Source organism: Asterias amurensis, chromosome 5, assembly GCF_032118995.1.
Source record: "Asterias amurensis chromosome 5, ASM3211899v1".
Lineage (NCBI taxonomy): Eukaryota > Metazoa > Echinodermata > Asteroidea > Forcipulatida > Asteriidae > Asterias > Asterias amurensis.
In genome coordinates, this window is record NC_092652.1 from 4909171 (window position 1) to 4936748 (window position 27578).

The 27578-nt window shown below is 38.2% G+C and overlaps 1 protein-coding gene across 1 annotated transcript in view; it reads right to left on the reverse strand.

Moving 5' to 3' along the window:
* LOC139937554 (neuropeptide CCHamide-1 receptor-like) overlaps positions 1–25267 on the reverse strand; it is a 96774-nt gene extending 71507 nt beyond the window's left edge. The window contains exon 1 of the mRNA XM_071932755.1: positions 24967–25267. The gene's annotated coding sequence lies outside the window, so the exon portion shown is untranslated. The remainder of the gene's footprint in view (positions 1–24966) is intronic.
* Between the last annotated feature and the right edge of the window lie 2311 nt (positions 25268–27578).

The following is a 27578-nucleotide window of genomic DNA, read 5'->3' on the forward strand; positions in this document are numbered from 1 at the left end:
CGGTTTCAAACGCCCGAGCCAAGGCAAGGCAACGTGTCCCTTTAATTTTTCATCAGTAATTCGGAGCTCGCATTCTTGTGTAAGAATAATTAGTTTTAAAAGCTTTGGCGAGTGACCGAAATTCAACACTGATTGAATGGTTTAATCTCATCCTGTAATAATCTTGTGGAACGGGAATTTGTTTTTTAATGAAAACAAATTAAGTATCTTTAGTTTTGTTTTCGAAAGGGGGGCTCTAGGTTAATTCCTGTTGAGTGATGCATATACGAGTTGAAATGATATATTGCTTGTTGTAATATAAACAAAATATTGCCCCTGGATTTAAAGGAACACGTTGCCTTGGATCGGACGAGTTGGTCAAAACAAACGCGTTTGTAACCGTTTTTTATAAAATGCATATGGTTGGAAAGATGTTTTAAAAGTAGAATACAATGATCCACACAAGTTTGCCTCGAAATTGCGTGGTTTTCCTTCTACTGTGCGAACTAACATGGTCGGCCATTTATGGGAGTCAAAATTTTGACCCCCATAAATGGCCGACGTGTTAGTCGACAAGGTTAAAGGAAAACCACGCAATTTCGAGGCATGTTTGTGTGGATCATTGTATTCTACTTTTACAACATCTTTCTACCCATATGCATTTTATAAAAAACGGTTACAAACGCTTTTCAAAGACCAACTCGACCGATCCAAGGCAACGTGTTCCTTTAATTGTGTATCATTTGTGATGGATGTTGTTGCAATTGGTTTTGTTTGAGTTGAAAAAAAACATGATTTTGTCTTAGACTCGATTTCGTCTTTTAGGAACACTTTACATAATTTGTTTTTACAAACAAAACAGTTAGTGTAAAAGTTACACTAAAAACATAATACAAAGCTTATTGACCGATACACTCCAGACGCGAAATAAGGTGTGACAGAAACATTTCAAGGATTTTCTGTCTATTAACATCATAAATAGACCGTGTAAGTTTTATGTAATTTATGTCATCTATAAGACAAGTTTTCTTCTTACAAATTCGAACATAAATTGCAATATATATCCAACATTCATGTGGAATATGTGTTGACATATCTAGCAATGACAATTATCATTCAAATTTGTTACTTACAATGTAGTGCGTAAATTGTGTTTCTTCCGGCAGCTGTTGTGTATGCTCATCTAAATTGCAAATTGTTTGTTAATTTAAACAATGAGGCACTTATCGAATGTATATCTATACAGCCATAATGAATGTGCGAACAAAACATTAAAAAAAATCGCTATACGGCAATTACCAAATGCATATTCATAAATCCAGGAAAGCTGTCCTCGGGGAGTATTGTAGAGTGATGCAGATGGTTGAAACACAATTAGTGGTAGTAGACATAAACTTGACCTAGTTCCCACCACTATTTGTAAGGATTGTCATTTGAATTGTAAATTTACGCAGTCACGCGTTAAAGGAACACGTTGCCTTGGATCGGACGAGTTGGTCTATACAAAACATTTGTAACCGTTTGTTATAAAATGCATATGGTTAGAAAGATGTTTTAATTGTAGAATACAATGATCCACACATGTTTGCCTCGAAATTGCGTGGTTTTCCTTTTCCTTTGCGAACTAACACGGTCGGCCATTTATGGGAGTCAAAAAGTTGACTCCCATAAATGGCTGACCGTGTTAGTCGACGAGGTAAAGGGAAAACCGCGCAATTTCGAGGCATGGTTGTGTGGATTATTGTATTTTACTTTAACAACATCTTTCCATCCATATGCATTTCATAACAAACGGTTACAATTGCTTTCCAAGTACCAACTCGGCCGATCCAAGGCAACGTGTTCCTTTAATATTCAACTTGACATTTTCTTGTTTAATTTAATTTAAAAGTAAACAGATTAACATACATAATTGGTAGTATGTTAATCACATTTTGCCAAATGGAAAGTGATTTGAAAGAAGCATCAGATTTAGAGAATTATATATATATATATAGAAGAGTTTGCGGTAACACCATGTAATAACAATCTCTAAATGAGTTGGGGTGGTTCTGAAAAGAACCGTTGAGTTAACCCAACGGTTCTTTTCAGAACCACCCCAACTCATTTAGAGATTGAACACCATGTAATAACAATCTCTAAATGAGTTGGGGTGGTTCTGAAAAGAACCGTTGAGTTAACCCAAAGGTTCTTTTCAGAACCACCCCAACTCATTTAGAGATTGTTATTACATGGTGTTACCGCAAACTCTTCTATATCTTATCTCCACCATGCAAAGTTTCAAATCCTACTTAGAGAATTATAGATACCATTATTTTAATGACTTCTTATATAGCGCGCATATCCGTCGCACAGTGACGCTCAAGCCGCTTCAACATTCAGTATTTCCCTGCAAGGTGTGTGGGTCTATTCTATTTAAAGTGTGAGTGCTACTCATTTACAGAGCACTATGGAATGACAAGCAAGGTGCTGTTTAGTCTAGTCAATCTAGGGTTTGACCTATAGACAAAATTACAAAAGAAATGATTTGTTTTGCAACCTGAAACCCTCTAAAACAACATATTATCCAAAAAGTTGAAAAAAGGAAGCATCGGAAATTTGCGTCATTTGCATATAATTATAAATTAACGTTTCCCTCCTAAAATACGCATGCACACCCTATAATAAGTAGAAATTTTATTTCGTTCGCATGATTTTTTTCTTCTTCCTGAGAATGGTCACTTAATATTTTTCAAACACAAAAATGAGCAAGAACAAATCCAAGATGACGGCCATTTTTTTTGATATGTTGTTTTAGAGGGTTTCAGGAGACACTTGCAAGCAAATGATTTTTATGTTGCAATTTTGTCTAGGTCAAGCCATATTTTGGCCTAGATTGGTGAAATATGCTGCCAATCCAACCAGCAGCCGATTTAATAATAATAATAATAACCGTATTTATAACGCGCCTTTTGCCAAAGGGTACAAAGCGCCAGGTGTTTTTACTACAAGGAGTGGGGCGAATTTTGAGATATAAGACCTAATCCTTAAGCACCATACAATGGTTAACAAGGTGCTGTGGCGCAATATGCTGCGGTGAATCCTATCTAGAGTTAGGACGAGTAACTCGTCCTAACTTTAGGATGTGTTCAATGCGTCTTAACGTCTATGTATACGGAACTTAACCTATTGATCCTAAATTAAGTAAGGAACGAATTTGGTGAAATAGACGGCAGGAACACCGGGATGATCCCCTGCTCTTGTTGATTAGAGCAATGCATTATTTTGCGTGTGTTGACACATAGCATTCATGCAACAAGCTAAACCACCTCACGCCAAAAGATCCTCTCTGCATATTTGAAAACCTCACAGTGAAGAGATACTTGCTTCACTAGGGACAATTCGGTATACCTAGATAAATCGATACTTAATCTTTCAGTATTTTGTTTTTCTTAAGTACGGAAAGCAAACAATGATTCAGTAACCAGGGATTCAGGGAACACTTTGGTTCAATCAAAGGATATCAACGTATATAAGCTCCCACGGCAGTGGCGATAACGACAGGGAGGGTCGTGGGGTGGTCGCCGGGGGACCAACTTCCCTTTCGTTTCCCTTTCGTGTTTTGTGTGAAGGTGAAAATAAAACTAGGATAAAGATTTGGTTGAGTGTTGAGTTTAAAGGCACTGGAAACTATTAGTACTTTGTAGTAAATAATTGTTTGTATGAACACTCACTTGGTAATGAGCAATGGAGAGCTGTTGATAGTATAAAATATTGTGAGAAACAGGTCCCTCTATAACATAACGCTCACTCAAAGTGATAACATATTTCAGCTAAAGCCTATTTTTATAATGCATCTGAAAGCACACAAAAATGTGCAAAAAGATTGTCTTTTTTATTTCACTATTCTCTTGCAACTTCGTTGACCAAACCAGCCTATTAAGTTCCATAGATTTGTTATTTTATGCTTACGTTTGGATAAACCAAGTGAGAATACTGGTACTTGACAATAATACCCAAGTTGTTCAGCCGTCGTTAATGATGTATTCTTCTTCTTTAAAGACCTGCTTGAACGAAAATGTCAAGTCGTGAACTTTGCTGAATTCCACTTAAAATGTTTTCGATGAATAAGGAAATCGAGTCATATGATTATAAATAGGTTTCAATTGTGTAAAAAAACAATCATTTTTTATGCCCTTGTCCAGAGCTTTTCTGCGAGATTTGCGAAGCGCCGTTACGTCATCACTCTCAAAACGTCATAAGTAGATAAAACCGCTTTGTTGCAGCGTGGATGTATAACAAAGCAAACTCCCACAAATGACGTCAGCGGCATTGTCCTTTGACGCCCGCTCTCAACGGTAGAAGTGCATTATAAACAAGTAAAAATACCATTTCTGTTGAAAACATTCCGCTCAGGTAGCTGTTTAATGATTGTGTCTGCTGTAGTAACTCGCCCTATATACGCTAATGGTTCTCAAGACACACCGTGCCGTTCTTCTCAAGTAGCTGGCTGCCGGCTGTCCCCATTACTTTGTCTTCCCGTTCACCTTGCTTCCTTTGGTAATCTGGCGCTGCGCTATATACATTCAACCATTTTAATCATTATTTTATGGAGCCTTCAAACTGCCTGAAGGGCGGGCATTCGGGGTTTAATTACAGAAAACACACAAACTGACCTCCAATCTTACGATATTATTCCGCGGGAGGTGTTTTGAAATTGAACTCGGACAATAAAACAACGTGACTTTCAGGTAGAAATCCGGAAACAGGTCATCCAGAAAATGATCAATTAATTTCCGGATCAGAATGCGTATTTGCAAAAGATCACGTGCATTTCTTCATATGAACAATTTGAAATTATACAAGCTGAATATTAATTGTTCGTAACCTGTTTTGTACAAAAGAAGACGAACAAAAAGTAATGCAAAGATCGGTAAATACCTACCGTGCACTATAAAAAAAATAGTCATCGCGTTTTGTTTTAGATGTTAGTTTTTGCGTCGGTGATAAATATTACACAGATGTGTACCATTAAGCACTGTTACTTAGCATTTTCCTCAGTTCTGTGAAGTAAAAAAAAAAAAAAGTAAATCACTCGCAATACAGAGGTCGTAGGTTCGAATCCCAACCGTGTCATTTGCCTGTAATTATTTTTCCACATAACTCGGGAAGGTACTAATTACAGAGGCTATTTACATAGATGTAAGGGTAAAAACGAATTTCGACTAATTTGTACATTTTGCTGTTGTCATTGCTTTGTACATTTTTGTTTCTAGCATTGTTTTGGTGGTAACAAAAACTCATCATCAGTCTCAGAAAAGGCTATGACCTTATCATCTTGAAGGGACGTGGATTAAGACACAAGTGTAATGAAATTTGCTATTCGGAAAGATTAAAGAGAAGGTTGGGGGGGGGGGGTCGAGCTCATCTATTTAGACCCACGACCGGCAGCTGTCTCCGTGGAGAAAGCATCCCAATCGTATTCGTGTTAAAGGCACCGGACACTATTGGTAATTACTCAAAATAATAGCTAGCATAACAGCTTGTAACGAGCACTGGGGAGCTGTTGATAGTATAAAGCATTGTGAGCAACGGCTCACTTTGCAGTAACTTTGTTGATGAGAAGAACATAATTTATCACTCAAGTACCCTAGACCCTTTAGCTAATGGTATTTTATTACGCATCTGAAAGCACCAGAGTAATAAAAGCAAGTGTGTTCTGTTTTTGTCCTCGTTATTTTCTTGCAATTTCGATGACAAACTTACTAAATTTTTTATCACAGGTATGTTATTTTATGCATATTGAGGTACACCAGAACAAGAATACTGGTCTTTGACAACTACCAAAGGTGTCCTGTGCCTTTAAAGGACCTGGCTGGAAATACCGCAGAATTGCCGTTGAATTTACACCCAGCGGGTGTCTTGAGCTGTCACGCTAAACCAACCGAACGGGGGACAGACAGATAGCATGATGAACGTTAAATCAAATTATAAGAGATATCCCAACTGCAGGTGATATTTTCACATTTCATTTCACAAACTGAAATGGGCAGATGATTTAAGTGTTAGAGTGGGGGACAATCCTGCAAATGGCAAGGGCAAAGCCGAACTGAGTGGGTTTTTTTTTTTTTTTTTTTTTTATGTGGGTAATATCAAGCCAGTGAGGTATAAACAGATCACAAACACTGCGCGTTCAATCTCGGGGCAGGTTTCACGAACCATCAATAAATAAACCCTATTGGTTTCCTTTCGGTGATGATATGGAAAAATACAATTAGACCTTTTGCCCCTTATAGGGTCGAGATCTCATATATTGGTATTGGTGAGATACAATCTCGTTGCCGAACAGGGGTTCTGTTTAAGGTGAATTCTGCCATTGTTTGGTACCTTCTCCGGATAGAAAACAATTCTTGCGTCACTAAAAGTTACAAACCAACAACCTTGTACTAAGATATTGACTATAATCTTGCATTGTTTTGTTTCTGGTTACTAGTTTGAATATAATCTTGCGATTCATACATATTGATGATTGCACAAGTTCAGGACGATATCATTCAATGCTAATAAAGGTCATGTACATGGGTCAATTTGAAGTAAATGCTGACCAGTGGTTTTCAACATACTTTTGTGTCTGTTCCTTTCTTCTTGAACTGTTTGGGTTATGAGCAAGCCCCTTTGGGTTCTTTTTTTTTTTTTTTTTTTTGGGGGGGGGGGGTGGATTCCGGCGCTTTATAAGACTCCATAAGACCACATTATTAATATTAGAAGTTAATTATCTATTGTCGTTTCACATTATAACCTTACTCACATGACCATTGTTATAACATGTGTGTAAAGCCGAGGAAATAGTGTTGACAGTTCAAATTCTCGTAAATGCAAACATTTGCCTTACGTTTTGTTTACATAATTGAAAGATTGTGCGTTTTGTATTTTTAAGAATAATTGAAAATGATAGTTTATTTACTATTTTATGTTGAGGTTGGAATGGAGAAATTTGTTCCCCAATTAATTACCTTTTCTCGGATGCTGACATACTAAAATGCATTGATTTGACGTTGTGATAACTGTAAGTATTTACTGTAAGTATGTTTTGTCTGTGAAATTCATTACTTTGTGAACAGAACTGTGTCAATATTTACGGATAATATTTATTGATCATAAACGAATTTGCAAACATCGAATCGTTTGAGACAAATTATTTGAAGAATATTTCGTTTCAACTGCTCAGCATTGAGCTTCGTAACTCGATCATAAATTTCCCTTGACACAAATGCACAACGCCGAATAAAGATAATGTCTCACATGGCCTTTCTAATTTAACAAAATGAACTTGAAGCGAGGACCGGCCCACATGACGTTACATTTGGTTGATCATGCACCATTAACCACAAAATGTGCCAGCAACACATTTGTCCTTATTAAAGGGACATGTAGCTTACGTTTGACAATCACTTCTAAAACTGTATTGAGGTTGGAATGGAGAAATGTGTGCCCACATGATTTACCTTTTCTTGAATGCTGACATACTAAAATGCATTGATTTGATGTTGGGATAACTGTAAGTATTTACTGTAAGATGTTTTCTCTGTGAAAACTATTACTTTGTGAACAGAACTGTGTCAATTTACGGATAATAAATCGTTTGAGACAAACTATTTGAAGAATACTTCGTTTCAACTGCTCTGTATTGAGCTACGTAACTCGATCATAAATCTCCCTGGACACAAATGCACAATGCCGAATAAAGGTAATGTCTCGCATGGCCTTGTTTTCGATAATGTCAAGTTCATTTTTTAATTAAAAAAATGAACTTGAAGCGAGGACCGGCCCAAATGACGTTACATTTGCTTGAACATGCACCATTAACCACAAACGCGCCAGCAACACATTTTGTCCTTATTAAAGGGACAGGTAGCATATACGTCTGACAATCACTTCTAAAACTCACGACAATGCAATCTTACTTGGTTTACGTTCAACAGCAGCTCTCAAAAGTATCAAGTGTTTTGAGAAACAGTTCACTTTGAAGTATTGGGATTTTGGAAAAGAGGTCGGCTTTTCATCCCTCAAATTTGAGTTTGAGAAACTTCTGTCAGAAATGTCAATTACGAAATCAGACTCTTTTCATCCAAATTGTCACAGGTTAGTTTTATTGTGTATCTCTACATTTTATAAAGGATTACATCAGTCAAACGGTTCCAAGAACCAAAGGTAAATGGTTTCTTCACAATTCACTCTTTTCAAAGAAGGACTCTTTTGCCGACTTGTGACGTCATTGTTGATTAGATTCCCGCTCCCTAGTTGTGGAAACAAACAGTCCAATCACAGCCAATCACTTCTATTGCAATTGACGTTGCCCTTTAACATGACGCTAGTTTTAGTTTGGCACGGATGTATTTATAGTAATGGGTTTTGAAACCTACTCCGTTACAGTAGAATAGCAAAGACAATTTCTCGCAAGACACAAATATCTGCACAACAACCTATATTTGGTGTTGCTGCAAACTGAATAATACTTAGAGATGTAGAGTAACTGACACGGGTGTGTAGAGTTTAACGGGTTTTAAAATCTGCTCCTTGACAGTAAAGGATAACAACAATCGAACGCATCCACAAACCAAAGGTAAACGTCCTTTCCACTCTTTTCAAAGAAGGACTCTGGAGCCGACTTGTGACGTCATCGTTACTAGTCATTGTTTATAAGGGCCTTGTCACACGAGGCAACTTTTACAGCCAACTTGGAGGCAACCAACTGCAGTGCATGCTACAGGACCACTTCGGTGGCCAATGAGTTGATTTTCAAACAATATCTTATGATCAACAAGGAAAACAACACCTAAATATTGAAATGTGAACGGCTGTTGTTCGTGGAGATTGCCTGGAACTGGTTGCCTGTAAATTGCCTCGTGTGACATGTCCCTTTTAGACTCCCCGCTCCCTAGTGGGGAAAACAAACAGTCCAATCAGAACCAATCACTTGTATTGCCATTGACGTTGCCATGTAACATGCTATTTCAGTTTAGCACGGATGTGTAGAGTATATTAATGGGTTTTATAATCTGCTCCCTGACAGTAGAATAAATTGCAAGTCAGTTTCTCAAAGAAAAAAAATCTACTCTGCTATGTACAAATGGTGTTACCTCAAACTGAATAAACATTAGATGTAAAACGTATAATGATGTAGAGTATAACGGGTTTAAAAATCTGCTCCTTGATAGTATAACATATGGCTAGACAGTTGCTCAAAGAAAAAAAATCTACTAGACCAAAGTAGATAATAAAGAGTTCCTTTAATTGACACTGGTGTATAGAATATAACGGATTTTAACATCTACTCCGATGACAGTGTAGAATATAGCAAGACAAATTTCTCACAGAAAAACATCTGCACAGCAAAGTAGATAGCCAAATTGTGCTACCACAAACTCAATATGCATAATGTAATTGAAACGGATGTCTGAGTAGCGGGTTTTTAAATCTTCTCCGTGACAGTAGACTTAAAAAGCAAGAGAGTTTCTAAAAGAACAAATCTACTCAGCAAATCAAAGTTGATGGGTTTTTACCGCATACTGAATATACATTATATGTAATTGAAACGGATTTTTTTGTAAAACGGGTTTTTAAATCTTCTCCGTGTTAACACTAACAGCAAGAGAGTTTCTCAAAGAACAAATCTACTCAGCAAATCAAAGTTGATGGCTTTTACCGCATGCTGAATGTACATAATGGATGTAGAGTAACTGACAGACAGAGTGTATGTCCAATGACGATCCGTTAAAGGTACTGGACACGTTTGGTAATTGTGTGACCAGTACTAACGCTTGATGTTTCACAATAATATGCATAACATAACAGTACAATTTTGCCTCAAATTGTCATCGAAGTTGCAAGAGAATAATGAAAGAAATAACATCCTTGTTGTATTAATGTGTGTGTGTTTTCAAATACACAATAAAAGGCTCCATCCTGGCCTGACGTCTTTTATCATATAGCTTAGAAGTTAAAACCACGTTACTTATATAAGAGGCGTGTCTCACAATGTTTCATACTATCAGCAGCTCTCCATTGCTCACTACTAAGTAAGTTTTTTTGCCGACATTTATTTTGAGTAATTACCAATAGTGTCCAGTACCTTTACATGGCTGATATTGCCGACTGCGTCCGGGTCACTATAAAAGCCTGCCTGCCTGCTTCGGTATTTGACGTGCAGTGTCGGGTATGAGGTCAAATTAATTGCAATCAAGAAAGTATGTATGGTGCGTGTTGGTAATCGTTGTTGGGGGCCAATTGGTCTCGAACTGTCAGGGGCAATTTTAGAAATGTATAGCTATGAAGTGCTTGGCTCTGACAATCACTGCAATTCATTATCTTCATTATAAACAATGTTTGTTTTTTTGCATTGGGGATAACGAATATAAATGTTTGCTTTACCCATAATATACACGATAAGTGTTAGAGGAACACGTTGCCTTGGATCGGTCGAGTTGGTCTTTGAAAAGCGTTTTGTAACCGTTTGTTATAAAATGCATAAAATATGGTTAGAAAGATGATGTAAAAGTAGAATACAATAATCTACACAAATATGCCTCGAAATCTCGTGGTTTTCTTGTTACCTCGTCCAATAACACGGTCGGCCATACACCCATAATTGGCCGACCGTGATAGTTCGCGACGTAAAAAGAAAACCATGCAATTTTGAGTGACGCTGAATTTTTGTGTGGATCATTATATTCTACTTTTAAAACATCTTTCTAACCATATGCATTTCATAACAAACGGTTTTAAACGCTTTTTGTAGACCAACTCGTCCGATCCAAGGCAACGTGTTCCTTTAAGTAGACCAACTCGTCCGATCCAAGGCAACGTGTTCCTTTAAAGGATCGGACGAGCTAACCTACTGAACACTCGGTATTTTTCCGGGCGCAGTGAATACAAAATCACAGGCATAGTACTCGGGTGGGATTCGAACCCATGCTACCACTACTTTCCTCGTTTTTAGTGAAATGTAGAAAGTACAATATCGTGGTCAGTCACAGTTGTCAACACAGTAACAGCTATACAAAATGAGAATGGCAATAGTCTCTTAGGCAAATGTAAGCACTGATTTGTTAAGGCATGTTGGCAGCTGTTAAATGAATTTCACTACGTAACAAATACCATCACTCATTTAACGTTTTTTTTTAATTAACGGTCTACCAAACGCCTCCTCCTTCGTGGATTGCAGGCTAGTTTTTTCTTTCTTTCGATCTTTCTTTCGCAATGCAATTCTCTTTACATGCTTCGAGGAGGCAGCGATAGTCATACATCATTGGGCTGTCTGTGAAAAAAAAAAAAAAAAAAAAAAAAAGCAATGGAAGGAAATTCGTGCAGCCATTCCAGGAAATCTAATTTCCGTATCTTATAAAAATAAGTTACGTCAACTCCTTTCGTCCATCAAACATTCGATTCAATTATATATTTTTTTTTCGTGGTGGGCATATCTTCGGGACACACATCAACTGTAACTGATATTCATGGATGGACGCACGGACTTCTTAGAAAATGTAACTCCACATAAAATAATTACGATACGCTGATTTGTCAAAACAGCAGCAAAACTGCACGATGCAATTGTAAAACATACAAACCCAAGATTATTAAAGATTCGCCTACGGAAGAGCCACATGACAACAACGACATTTACCATGTACGTACAGGTATAATGTCCGTACATACTATGTATAATGAACATACATGGTATGTATAATGTACGTTTACATGATGTATAATATACGTACATGTGTAATATATGTACAATGTACATGATATGTATAATGTACGTACATATATGTATTATGTACGTACATGGTATGATATGTACGTACACAATTATTTCCATGGACGTTCACGACTACTCCGGACTATCGTGTACATTATTCTCGATAGTTATTGGGTAGTTATCGCTCAAGTACTCTGTAAATCAATACTTACGTGTGCGTGCACGATAACTATCGTGTACGGTCACGATACTTATCACGTACGTACTTGAGATATCGAGTACGTACACGATCAAAGGTAGATTCTTTTGTATTTATGTGGCGGCACACGCTTCCGTGCTTTCCCACTTTATTAGTCAACTATAAACAACCATGAAGTTAATTCTCTCCAGGGAATTTCTTTTCCAAGATTTCTTTCAGCGTCACATTTATCGGACTTTATACTCTATTGCTCATGGCAGTCACTCAAAATACTTCATCATTATTTTTTTTCCATACATATAATGTTATCTGCTAGACACATCTTCAATCTTCGATTTATTAACATTGTGATTTCCCTCGAGTGGGGAGAGTATGGCGGAGCTTTCGGGTACGATCACCGTTTTCGAAACTAGGGCTTAAAGGCTCAGGCTCCGTAAAGCCCCGTTCATACCTTTTCCGGAGTAATACACCCCCGTGGTAATATCACATTTGTTTCCCCAAGGCAGTCCGTCTTTTGGTTTTGTCTGATGCTCCCTGGTTTTGTTGTCCAATTTTCTGTTTCAACATTTTTTTAAATTTGTTTACTCAAATGTAGTTTACTAATTTAAGTGTTGTTTTATATGAATGTATTTTGAATACACCTGAATAATATTTTGATATACCTAAATTAAGTATAGTATTATTAATATCATTACTTCCAGTGAATGCTAATGCGACTCTCAATTTGACGCCAAAAAATCGCAACAGATAATTTGCATCAGTTAAAGGCAGTGGACACTAATGGTAAATACTCGAAATAATTATTAGCATAAAACCTTTCTTGGTGACGAGTAATGGGGAGAGGTTGATGGTATAAAACATTGTGAGAAACGGCTCCCTCTGAAGTGCCATAGTTTTCCAGAAAGAAGTAATTTTCCGAGAATTTGATTTGGAGACCTCAGATTTAGATCTTGAGGTCTCGAAATCAACCATCTAAACGCACACAACTTCGTGTGACAAGGGTGTCTTTTTTTCTTTCATTTTTATCTCGCAAGTTCGCAGTGACCGATTGAGCTCAAATTTTCACAGGTTTGTTATTGTATGCATATGTTGAGATACACCAACTGTGAAGGCTAGTCTTTGACAATTACCAATAGTGTCCAGTGTCTTTAAGATGTGCTCAAAGACAACTGCGAAACATTCGCAGCGAGGGCAGAGCCGTGACGTCAACATTCGTGTACTAGCATTCGCATTCGCAGCAAGTCAGGCACCAGGCTGCACACGTACACTTTCTGTACGTAACGTTACGGATGGTCCCCAAGCGAGTTACTCTAGCTTAACCCTGGTTTTGAAAACGACCTTTCGTGCCGTTAAAGGGAAGGTACACGTCTGGTAAATTGTCAAAGACCAGTCTTCTCACTTAAAATAACAAGCCTGTGAAGATTTGAGCTCAATTGGCCATCGAAGTTGCGAGAAAATGATGGAAAAAACCCTTGTTGGACGAATTTGTGTGCTTTGAGATAGGAATAAAAGACTTCTGGTTAAAAGTGTTTTATTATTTTAGTGAGAAATTACCTCTTTCTCAAACTCTATGCTACTTCAGAGGAAGCCGTTTCTCACAATGTTTTACACTATCAACAGCTCTTTAATATGCTTTTTACCGGGTTAGTTTTAAAGTTAATGGTTGTTTTGAGTAATTTCAAAACGTGTACCAAGTTCCCTTAAAGAAATAATCCGGTTTTGTGCACAGCCACAGTCATGGGTACACTTTTTGTTCAAAGATACCAACATAATGAACAAGTTATACAAATATATTTGGTTTGCGGTAACACCATGTGTGTATCTACTTGCCAGGTAGGGTTTGTTCTTTAAGAAACTGTCTTGCTATAATTATTCTACAATGTCGAAGTAGATTTATCGGATTAATCTGGAAACTTCTCATTTCTGAAAAGAACTGTCCTGCTTTTTAACTACTACATGAGCGAAAGGTATAGACAGACTGCAGTTCCCTAAAGAACAAACTCTACCTGACAATATAGATACACACATTGTGTTACCGCAAACCAATTAACGAGTGACTCTTTGCATGTCTTATGTTCTACAAAACTTAAGCACTTTTAATTCATCATTGACACTGCAATTATTGTATATAACATTGTTTAGTGTACAGTCGTTGGCACAATTGTTTTACAAAGATACTAACTAAACAATAAGTAATTTTTTGAGTAACTCTTTGCAGATCTTGTAATACATTCAAGTACTTTTCATTCATCATTTTCATGATTGTTAATTGATGCGTAAATAATATCCAGACAACTTCTACATCTGATTCAGTGGTTTTCAACATGTTAATCGTAAAATGGAGAGAGACAAAAAAAATGTGTATGCATCAATGTGGCGGTGCACTTAAGCATTCAGCGTTTGTGATGGCGAAAGATTGAAATTAAATCATCCCTGATAAAGTGATATTGTAACAAAGTGAGACAACTCTTGCTCTGGTGGTTTCTACAGCTGCCTTTGTTGTGCCTAATTCACCGAAATGAATTGTTTTAAAGGGAGAAAAAGATACACGTTTGATAATTGTCAAAGACCAGTCTTCTCACTTGGTGTATCCCATCATAACCATTTTGGGCTTAATCGGTCATCAAATTTGCGAGAAAAGGATGAAAGAAAAAATACACTTGTCGGACGAATTTGTGTGCTTTCAGATAGGAATAAAAGACTTCTTTTATTGTTTTAGTGAGAAATTACCTCTTCCTCAAAACTACGTTACTTCAGATGGAGTCGTCTCCCACAATGTTTTATACTATCAACAAGTCTCTCATGCTCGTTACAAAATCAGTTTTTAAGTTAATATTTGTTTTGAGTTATTACCAAACGTGTATACCTTCCCTTTAAATCCTTGTTTTTCTTTGAGCGAATTTTGACAGACGAGGGTGTCATTAAAACGAAAGAGCATACAATCCATTTTCACAAGGACATTACACATTTATGCCTTTAACATACTAGGTTTTTTGTACGTGGCGGACGTGAGATGATGTTCAGATAGTGACAATAATTCGTTTTAAGTTTTATGATTTATCGTTGACAGATGTATGGTATGCCGTTCCTTAGCGAAGCAATTTTCTTGCATAAAAAGGGGGGGGGGTATCGTTCCCCCCCCCCCACAATATCACTACTGTTTTGTTGACACTGGAATCAAGACATTTTAATTAGTGACATTTGTGTATAAATAAACTGTTAGTTTTATTTATTTGTTTAGTGATTTTAACTTTTTGTTGGTATGACCATTTATGTGTTTTTGTATGTATATCCGTTTCAGATCAACCACTGTGTTTCCATGTGAAACGGAAAGAAACCTAAGAGACTCGGGTCGGATTCGAACCCACGACAGGCCGAGTGCTGGATTGGACTACTGAACATGCGACGAGAGGTAAGCTTAAGTTAAGTTGTTGCCATGGATATAACATATGAATCCCTGCATCGGAATTAATTATTATAAACATGTAAAGTTATCGAAAATCATACAGTAGTGGAAATAATGTTCAACGGTATATATTCCTTCCCCAGGTATAGGATTATATTTATTTCGAGTCTAGTCGTGAGCCTTCGATTTGATGGGAGTGACTCCTTTAAATTAAACTCGTTGTTGTTGAACAACAAAGTATTTAAACACCACTTTTTTTTATACACAAACCTGTAGCTATGCCATTTTCACAGAACAATCCACCGGTTCAATGATAAGTTGCGCAACATTTCGTGCCCGACTTTCATGTGTTGACTTGTTAAAATGGCTGTGGGCGTACGTTGTGTTTACTGCAATATACTGTCAAAATAAGATTGCGTGACTCTTTCTGTTTATGACGCTGTCTTTTGAAATTCTAGACGGGAGGAGCAATCTACGGGAATCTTTATGTCACGTCACATCTCCTAATTGCCTCCGAATCTCACGTTTTTCCTTTTTTTTTTTTTTTTTTTTTTTTTTTTTTGTCAATACCGGACTCGGCCCAAAACAGTATCAATCTGACAAACCATCCCGGGTGTGAACGGATCGTCTTGTCGGGGGATGCATGGTTACCGTGTTTGGATAAACGCTCCGTTCTTTAATTCTGACACCGACAAGCCGCCGCAGGGTTTTACCTTTTGCGCTCTGAAGGCGTAGAGGGACCGCACGTCACTCATGACCCGCGTCTCAAAATCTTCAGTTGTCTCAGTTTGGAGATCCGTTCGGAACGATCGTGTTTGGCCGACTGTGCGTGGACAAACATGGATTGCAATGCAGCAGATGGGTGCGAACAAACTGCGTTAACAGAAGACTGAGCTTGGCACTTGAGAACTGGAACACGATGAGGGGAAGGTGACAGACACGTAATCTAACGTCAACATTCATTTAGGTAGCTCTGATTTGGATGTAATTTCCCAGTTGTATGCACTTGACCACTGCGTAAACACACAATTATTGACTTGAAACTTCTCGAAAATACTTGTAAGCTCTTGCTTAATTGTGAACAGACAGGGACACGATTAGGGGCCAAGGGCAATGCTATAAAACAGCCCGAGTGACAAATTCTTAATTCCTTAAAACAGTTTACGCCAACGTAAGATTTTACCGTAAAGACATACCTTCTTCAAGTTGACCCTTCAAGATCAAACAGACTGAAAAACAACTTCAAGTTATTAGCTAATACAACAATTAAATAAAAAGTAAAGCAACAAAATGTCACAGGGCAAAGCCAATGCTATTTATAATAAGATATTTGGTATAGAGCTTGGAACACCAACAAGACTAAGGGGGGTACAGCACAGCTCGAAGATGTTGAGAAATTAGTGATCACGACCGTACACACACATAACTAAATTTATAAATGTAAATACGACTTGTGAAGTTGCCTTTAAGCACCAGTAATTACTAACAAATAATTGTTAGCATAACAAATTTACTTGGTAACGAGCAACGTAGAGCTGTTGATAGTAAAAAAATAGTCTCGCAACTTCGACGACCAATCGAGCTCAAATTTTCACAAGTTTGTTATTTTATGCACATGATGAGATACACCAGGTGAGAAGACTGGTCTTTGACGATTACCAATAGTGTTCATTGTCTATTAGTCTCTTGCAATTAGTAAAAGTTTGCACAATTTTGTTATTGTTTGCATAATGTTGGGATACACCATGTGAGACTACTTGTCTATTCATTATTCTCTTGTAACTTCGATGACCAACTGGGAAACTTTTGTACACAGTTTTGTGATTAATGGGTATGCTAATTGGGATACACCAGGTGAGAAAACTGGCTATCATAATTACCAAAGGTGCCTTTAAATCGATCGTCAAGAACAGATCCAAGGATTGGCTAGCCAGTGCCCCCCCACCCCTCCCCAAGATACAGGAGCTTGAACGACTTGTTCTCCTCAAGGAAAGCTGCCCAAGCGCTTTTAATAACTCTTGTCACAACATCATGATCTTTGTTTTCAATAATCGTCCACCCCAAGGAGTTACACACGGAGTTTTTGATGGTCGTTTTTATGTAGTAATTGCTGAGTGGTGTAATTCGGGCATCGAACAATGTCAATAGACCACAATTACTTTCTCATCTCAAACCTGGAAATGGACAGATCTGTCCTTTGCGGTATTTTTTATTTAAAACCAGGAAAACAAATTTGTACATACAAAAGCTACTGTCGTAGTGCGTTTCAGTAGATACATTTAGTTTTTTTAATAAATCGATTCAAAAAAGGGAATTCTTAAAAAAAATATGGCAATTCTGTACAGCTACAGAAAAACAATCGCATCCAGGAAGGCACTCTCTTATGATTAGAAAAAGTATTCCCTGCTGATACATTGGAAACAGTAATTACTAGCCCCCCCCCCCCTCCTATATGATTTTTGTTCATGGTGCAGGTTGTCACCCTCCTGCCCTTTGTTTAGGTACAACTATCTGTAAAAAAAGTCAGCAGTCACCGCTGTAAATAGTTCAAACCTTTATATCAGTTATGATAACAACAGAAAGTTCTAAAACTGGAAATCCGAAGACAAAAAAAAAAAAAAAAACACGGTGACGCAATGACTTTCTGTATTTAGGCAAGCGCTTCCTACGCTCACTGAAGATGCCCCCGTAATCTGGACAGCTGTTCAATAATGTGTGGACAACCTCATTGTGAAATCCGGTCATTCTAGATAACAAGATTCTGAAAATAGAAAAGTGTTGCAATTTCAGTTGTTTCCATTTACAAGAGATAAAGAGAGAATGTAAAGAAGCTTTTAAATGTTTGTTTGCAACCACCACAATTTGGAAACCATAATATATTCCAGGGGTCGATTCCAAGGTAGTCCTATAGCCTTGATCAAGGCGCTACAGCCAGCCGCGATCTGCAAAATCCCAGTCCCCATCACTGAATTCCACCAGTGCACCCCCATACATAACACAGTGCATATAATACGTATACAGCGTATGTACACACATACGTACTGTACATGTACATGTACCATCTGTATACGGTACACTTACGGTACATGGGTACTTCCTAAGTAGCGCCTTGATGGTTTTGTATCTGCCAAAATTTAGGGCGGAGCTCATTATGCTAATGTTTACTAACAACCCGTTCTCATTGGTTGTTGGTTGACCTATAACCTCTCGCTGCGATGTCAATCACAACGTTCTGCAAGCACTCGCACACACGTGCTCGTCGACGTAATTGTAGACAAACCGTGGTTGTAGTTGCAATGGCGGCGGGCGAGGGAGAAATCCCTACTAGTAAAACAAAACAGTAAGTCGCTGGAAATCAGTGGTGTATAATTTGCAACACAACTACAGAAACTTTCAACAAAATATAACAACCGCGTTTAATGCATCAATCATGGGTTTAGAAATAGAAGGAAGAAAATTAGAACATGTGAAATGTGTTTGAGAAAGGTTAAAAAAGTATCCAGGTGTCATGGGTTTCCGGCAAGATGGCTACTTGGTAAGAATTCTTAGGTGTTGGGCATATGACAGTACAACACACCCCATCCCCTTGAAGCACAAACACAGACCAGATGAGATAAGAAACCCAGCTGTTTATTTTGTCTTAATGTAGACATATATTATTTATTACATTTCTCGCGGTAAATCAAAGTTGGGGATCGAAAATATGTGTTGTCGAAAACATACCAGACGGTAGAAGATGGCGTGTGGCTGAACATGTGGCTGAACAACAACTACAAGTAAAGTTCAATTTCATAAACTAACTCTTGCCATACTACTAGTACTACACTACAACGTTACACTTATAGTACAGCAGCTTTCAATTCAGGGACAAATCTACCAGCTACGTTGTAATTATGATGCTAGTCCTCGTGTTATAATGAAACGCAAGACAACGGAAGTTGTTCGAAGTTGTTCAACACCATTACCGACCGGGCGAGTCTTGTCCGGCTCACCCGTCCGGCAGCGCATTCAGACCCCTTACAATCATAGCTAATATACACATCACGCTCCCGACACTGCTATAAAAAGCACTTATTACAGTACAGGTCCATACAGCTAGCGTACAGCGTACACACACACACACACACACGCATGCATGCATGGACGTGGCATGATTGCTTGCAGTAATACGTCATTCTCAATCGCGCCTGTGATTGGCCAATGTTTAGAATGACACGCCCACATCATGAATACCCTTTTATCGGAATTCTGATAAAGCTTTACAAACCCATCAAGGCTGTTGTTTGAGCCACGTGTGCGAGGTTGAAAGTAGAAAGACACGACCGTACTCACGACTACGCTATACTGTTCTCGCTGTACAATGTATGGTAATGTACATTTGTGTATGCACTGCATGCGTGTGCAGCGAACCGGGCCGGGGAACAGTACGTCAACAGCCTTGATCAAGGCTAGTAGTCCTATTAAAGATTAGTCCTTGGAATCTTTATGAGTTAAACACAATTTAAGGCCCGTCTTAAGTCAGGACGAACTAACTCGAGATAAGACTAGTCTTAAATTTCTTTGTGAAATCCACCACAAGTCCGTGAGAAGAATGTCCCCTTCCCCCACCCCAAACCCCACCAAACATAAACCTATTGAGTGAGGATTCTGACATTATTTTGATTTTTACACGAACTTACTTTTCAGTCGTGTAAATAATAAACAACTAAACACAATTAGTAACAGTAAACTTGCGTTTACAACCGTGTTTTGGAAACGTTCGTGTAAAGTTTTAGGACAATAACCTGTATACTCCAAATTCGGACACCCTTGTTTCAACACTCTGCAAAGTACACTGCAAAACAAAATGGATGTTAAAAATTGACACCATGGGTGTGGTCACATACACATACCACAACAGATACAAATGTACACCAAAGGGTTTTAACGTATCGCTTATTTCTGCAAAAACAAATACATTTAAGTTATTTTAAAACCCTAAAGTGTTAATTGTGATTCTCTCTTTGGTATGCTTTTGTGTATTGTGTTGTTATGTAACAGCGTCCCCCCTCTCCGCTTAAAATACTGCTTGAGAAAGTCGAAATCACTGGTGCCTTATAATTACTTGTAGAATCATTAAAGGGATGCTGCAGTGAATTAAAATAAAACATTTAATTTTGCTGTCATTTATTTCTGAGAGATGTATTGGACATCAATAAAATGTGTTTTGTTATTCCCGACATATCTGACTTGCGTAATGAGCGAATAAGTCATGCCCCCCCCCCCCCTTGTGGATTGTTACCGCCCCTACCATCGACGTCACGTCGGGAGTTCAAATATATCGTCGGCAAAAAGAGTCTGGTCCCTAACTACACGCGCCTGGGTACCAGGCCACACAGTGCACACGTTTCTATATGCACACAGCCAGGGGGCCCGACGGCTCGGGTTACCGACATGACGTCACGTTTATGCAAATGTTTAATCTCTTGAAAACCATTTTTAAAATACTTGCGCATTTACTAAAAAATAAATAAAAAAAATCCAGGTTTAAAAAGTCATGTTTAATCGTTTAAATGAACGAAAAAAAAAAATAAAAACTGCAGCCACCCTTTAAGTTGGGATAAGTTAACGTGGCAACTCCTCTGGTTCTATCATGGTCCCATTGAGGTTTCTGACGGCGGTACCTGTTCTTCCTCATAGTGGGTAATTTGTGTCATTTTGGTCGGAGAGTGCAAATGATATCCAATTTGAGTCCGGGCATTCGGCCGTCCCTTGCGATGAAGTGGACCTCATATTACGTCTGTTCAGGTCTCATTTTAGACTGCTAGAGAATTCGATATCTCCTCAACGAGAGAGAAGTATTTTGAAAAGGACAGCGGTTAAGATAGAGCATTGTGTCGACGTTTCGAGCAGTGTGTCGTGAACGTCTTGAGGAAACGGGAACACTACTCGAAAACTTCAGTTCTTTTTAGAACCAACTCGTATTCAGAAAAGTTGTACCTTTTAAGCAGCCCGGAAAAAGATTACATGATGTTCCGTCGACCCACAAACTAAAGATTGAAGTGTTATCATGTATTTAAAAGATGTAATTCAATGGACACTATTGGTAATTGTCAAAGACCAGTCTTCTCACTTGGTGTATCCCAACATACGCATAACATAACAAACCTGTGAAAATTTGAGCTCAATTGGTCGTCAAAGTTGCGAGATAATACTGAAAGAAAAAACACCCTTGTCACACGAAGTTGTGTGCTTTCAGATGCTTGGTATCGAGACCTCAAATTCTAAATCTGAGGTCTCGAAATCAAATTCGTGGAAAATTACTTCTTTCTCGATAACTATATACGTCACTATCAACCTCTCCCCATTACTCAATACCAAGTAAGGTTTTATGCTAAAAATTATTTTGAGTAATAACCAATAGTGTCCACTGCCTTTAAGTTTTCGTACACTCAGTAGGACTTTTGTGTGCACAATTGGTAAATATCTCTGAGTTTACCCACCCATAAATCACTATGAAAGAGTAATATGTAAGGGTTAAAAAGAAAAATCAGCGAAAAAGATAAACCCATTTTGAAGCTACTAAAGAAAAGGTAAAAAGCTGGTCCTGGGGGACGGAAGGTTTAAGACCTTTCTATCGCAACGTCACAGCCTGGGTTTTTTGCCAACCGAGGATGGAAAAATATGGAACGCCTCAAGTGCAAAACAAAAACAGATGGCCACAGTTTGTAACAAATGTCACACACATATTCAAACAATATAGTGTTGAGATTGCTGGAAACAAAGCAACCAATTATGGATGTTATTTCTTATAATTGAAAGTTTGTAGAACAAATGAATTTAGTCACAACATCTGTTACACAGTTGAATATTTTGCTAACATTCAGCACGGTTTGCTAATCAACAATTAAGGTATACTTTAGATGGCTGTCACTTCAGGCGGTCATCTTTTTTGCAATTTTGTTTCAAAGTATTGTTTCTTGGGTGACAGGTATTTTTTCTTCAGCTGCGCCACGTATCTGGAACTCACTAACTTATTTTAGATATTGTCTTTGTACCCGACCACAATATTCAAATCTCTTCTCAAAATGTATCTTATGTCACAGGTTTTCAAGAGCTAATTTAGTTGTGTCGTTTTTTTTTCTTCTCATTTTTGTTGTTGGTTTTACTGCGTCTTGAACACCAAGCAGGGTGAATATATGCGCATTACAAGTCTTTGATTATTATTATTAATAAAATAATATGTAGCTATGATAACATGCCAACTCAGACCCTGAAAAAAGAGCCTCCCATACCCACTCCCCATGGGTGCTCCTGTATTGTTTGACTTGGGCCTAAGTTCAAAGCACAACAAAATTATGCTTACCAGAACAAGGTTACCAGCTAAAATACCATGCCACGTGCAAAACCTGTGACAGGTATCCTGTCTATTTTTGCCTAGCAGAAAGATGTTAAGCATAACATTGTTTTGGTCCTGTATCTCAGAGCAACATAGCAATCGTGTTTTGCTCACAACCGCACACAGCACAGAACCGCTCATAAAATACACCCCGTGTCATTTGGTTATAAACAACATGTTGCTACATACACTATTACAGCCGCCTCTATGAAATAGTAACCAGAGGATTACTGACGTAGTCATGCTTATCCTGTGAAAAGTAGGTTAAGCACTTGCGATGGTACAATTAAGGTGTGGCTGATTAAGATGGTTCTTGTTGTTTTAATATGTTGCTACAGCGACTAGTTGACAGGTTAAAAAACATACGGTCTATAAAAAAAAAAAAAAAAAACATTACTAACGACGGTCTAGGCTTGTTGTATTAGCTTGTGAAAAGTAGGTTAAGTACTTTGGATGGTCCAATTAAGGTGTGGTTGATTAGGATGTTTCTTTTCAACATAGCCGCCTCTATAAAATTGTAACCAGGGGATTACTGACGTAGTCAGGTTTATCCTTTGAAAAGTAGTTAAACTTCTTGTGATGGTCCGATTAAGGTGTGGTTGATTAAGATGGTTCCTGTTGTTTTAAACATGTTGCTACATGGACTAGTCGACAGGTTAATGAACATACGGTCTATATAAAAAATGTATTAGCTTGTGAAAAGAATTTAAGCACTTGTGATGGTCCAATTAAGGTGTGGTTGATTAAGATGGTTCTTGTTGTTTTAATATGTTGCTACATGGTCTAGTCGACAGGTTAAAGAACATGCCGCCCCTATAATGATAACATACCAACTGACGTTGAGGTTTATTGTTGGATATAGCTTGTCAAAAGTAGGTTAAGTACTCGTGATGGTCCAATTAAGGTGTGGTTGATTAGGATGTTTATTGACAGGTTAATGTGAATAGCTTCTTCTATGATTACAAAATAACAACTGCATAAAACTAGTGAAACTATAGAGTAAAGCACTGGTGATGTTTCAGTTGTGAGCTGTGGTTGGTTGAGATTTTTCTTGAGAAGCAGTGTACGCAGATTGATAACGAAGACACTGCCCATAGCCCAATTTCGTAGAGCTGCTAAGCACAACAATTTGCTAAGCATGAAATTTCTTCCTTGGTAAAAACAGGTTTACCAACCAAATTTCCATTTGATTTTCAGGATAAGCAAACAAAAGCTGAATACCAGTGACAAGCAAGATGCAACAAATTAAAATTTGGCTGGTAATCTTGTTTTTATCTGGGAAGAAATTTCATGCTAAGCAAATTTTTGTGCTTAGTAGTTCTATGAAATTTGGCCCTGATTGCAAGACCAATACAAACTGCATTGAAACAATATGCCAAACCAATACCGTAACTCGTCGTTCTATTCGTGAAATAACCACATTATTAGACAGCTATGGTGTTGTTTATGGTCGATGGGAGTTGAATGAGTAACATTTTACTCGTTCATGTAAGTGCGACATAATTGTGTAAAGAGTAATTTTATGATCAAGCAAAGTTTACCAAATCAAGATTTATATTTTGGATGTTTGTCTCACATGAGCCCTTTCTCATGCATGTTACCGCGGTAACGCTTTTCATATGCAAACTATGAAGGAAAAAAAAGATACCGCAGTACTTTGAAGTGAAATAAGTAGGATTTGAAACTGTGCATGGTAGAAATAAGATAAAGAAGAGTTTGCGGTAACACCATGTAATAACAATCTCTAAATGAGTTGGGGTGATTCTGAAAAGAACCGTTGGATTACGTCGAGTTAACCGCAAACTCTTCTATATCTTGAAGTGAAATGTTTCTCAAAATGCATTAGGGTTTCAAACGCTATATATTTCCATTATAAACGTATGCACACCCTTAAAACCGCCCCCACCATAACAGTGACCTAGTAAACTGAACCCTCAAGGGGAAAATGAGAATCAGTTTCGCAGTGGTACTAGCCTATCATGGACCAGGGAGTCCTAAACATTGCCGGCTGACCCAATAACATCTGACCCAATTCTGGCGACAGCTACAGTGGCGATGTTCACAGATAGTCGTTATCAAAAAAGTACTGAAGATACATTAAGGGAGACCCGCTGGGCACTTGATGACAGCGGATCGTGATTGAGTGGCTAAATGAGGTCGTACTGATGTAGCCAGTCCCGCACAATAAGTAAGACTTGGACTTGCAAATTGTGAACTTGAGGGCAGCTGTCCTAACGGTTGAAAATAAAAATAGAAAAGAAACTGACCTTATTTTATTTTTTGAAGAGATTGTAGTGGCGTCAGCTCAACCTCTCACTCCCACAGGCCTTGTGTACGGGTTAAATTGTAAAAGCTTCATTCGTCTATTCCATGGTGTGCTGGTGTAGAAGTGTAACTGCAAGACGAATCACTTTCGAGGGAGTGCCTAAAGCTTGCCGATAAACCGCCTTAATTCTTTCTGCCGTCCCCAAACTCTTGCTACATCAACGGTTCGCTCAGTGCTTCAACCCGGCCCCCGGGGCGCGTTCGTAAAACAAGTCAAACAATATTTGGAATGATATGCTGTATTAGCTCCACTTTCACTGCCGATGAATGTTCGAATGACGGGGTAGCTTGGAGGGGAGAAAACACGGCAATTTTAGTCATCCGAGCTTGAAGTTGCACGGATCGTGCTTTTTTTTCTTCTTCCCTCCCTCGTAGCCTGGTGTGGTATAATGACCTCCCGATGAGACGGTGGAAATCGACAGATTCTGCTCGTTATGGATTACATAGTGTGGCGCAGTGTCGGGTCGATGGTGGTTTATACCCTGTAGAAAAGAAATGAATCCTGATGTGGTTGCATGCTTCTGGAAAGGGTGGCGGGGTGCAACACACTTTATGATCCTCAAAATACTAACACACCCCCCCCCCTCCCGAAAGAAAAATTAATAAATACACGAATAAATAAACACAAGCAGACAGGAATAATAACATAAGAAAAACAATTATTAATAAACTTGTAGGTATACAACCATGTGTCAGTCTCCTTTGAACAAAAAATAATAATTAAATAACTAGTAAAACAAAAAAATGATGTAACAAATAAAAACAATTTTAAATAGAAAATAAATATTTTTAGGGATGTTTTCTTCTATTATCGTCATTAAAGTCACCTGGAAGTGGTATTTTTTTTAAATAAAGCTTTTGTCACTAAAATATGTGTTTTTATGAGAGGAATGTGAATAAAAAATTAACTAAGGTTTACAAATCTTAGTTTGATCGTATTTACAAATTTACGAGTTGGCCCCGACCCGAGAGGGCGCTGTTCGTGACGTATTTCAAGGCGCGATATTTGGAGAGAAAATTTGTAGTCGGGCCCCCGTACATTACGTCTGGGAGCATGGCACATCAAAACAAATTTAGACACGATTTTACACACATACGTACATTGAAACTTGAACATGTTGAACGCCTAGTGGTTTTTACAAAAGCTATTGCTGCTATTTTTATTTAACTAAGCGACTTTTTAGTGACCAAATGGGTTGTAAGATGTGGGCATTATTGTAGAAATACGGCCACGGAGCAGACTGCACGCACGCACTATGGCTGCTGTATAATGGGCGGACGGTCACATAGGACCTGCACGCACGGTGAATCGCATGCGGGACCAACACAAAATCGTGTCACTTGGCAAAAGCTAAAAACATACCCTCAAAGTTCAAACTTACCCGATTTTTTTCACGTTTAGCAAATGCTCCTCTGTGTTCGTCACTCAGCGTACAAACTCAGTCACGTCTAAGAATTACATGTACTTTTGCACGTGTGTTTATCTACGCATCGAGGGGGGTCTATGTTTGATCGAGGCAAAGTCTTCCTTTTCGTACGTCACAAAAAGGGGTAGGCGGAGTCAACCCCCAGTCACTTAATTAATTTTTTAACATATAAATCGTGACAAACAATTACTCAAAAAATTGTTTTATTGTTAAACATCTAATCTTATGTTTAAAAGAAAAAAATCCTATTTCCCGGTGCCTTTAAACCGTGTATGTTGTATGTAAATCAGCCGACGATTTCACATAACTCTTCCTATTAAGACTAACCTTAGGACTTGGAACGAGTCCCAACTCTGCACTGTAGCATGCAGACCTTACGTTAGGAAGAGTTACTCGTCCTAACTCGAGATAAGACGAGTCCTAACTCTTTGTGAAATCGACGGCTGTGATCTTAGACGAGTATTTTTCTTACAATTTTGTAATGTTCCTTTTATAATACCTCTCAAAATGTCGGCAATCTTACAGAGCGCAATTAAGTTGATTAACTTCGTTTCTTCTATGTATTTAAATTAGGTCGCGGACATTTTCAGCTGGCAATTTGATAACAAGGCGCTTCACCATGAAACGAATCATGAATTTTTGATGGGTAGCCTGCGAGGATAAACACAAGCGTGACATATCATCCAGAAATTGAGTTTGTTTTTCGTCTGGCAGTGTGAGTTATAGGATACGCACACTTAACCAAAATTAAAAGACCTGACGGTGTTCGGTGTTTTGGTGTGATGCATTTATTTATTTATCATTCCTCGCTTGAGTGTTGTTTTGTTCTAGGCCAAGGCAGCTATGCCCTTCAACTAGAAACCTAAATACTCATCTCTCTCGCACGAATTGTCACCTCTTTATCAAACAACAACAGGGTCATGAAGTAGCTTGTGTGAAATAGGGTAGGATAAAAGCGATATTTATTTTGTAGGTAGTCAATGTTTGCGTTCCGGTCTTGGCTGTTTCCGTGCCTCGGAAATATGTATTGGTGTTGGATTGAGTGATAGAAGCCAGTGTTGTTTTCATGTTTAAGGAACATTACAGAATTGGTATTAAGAAGACAACAACTCGTCTAAGATCACGGA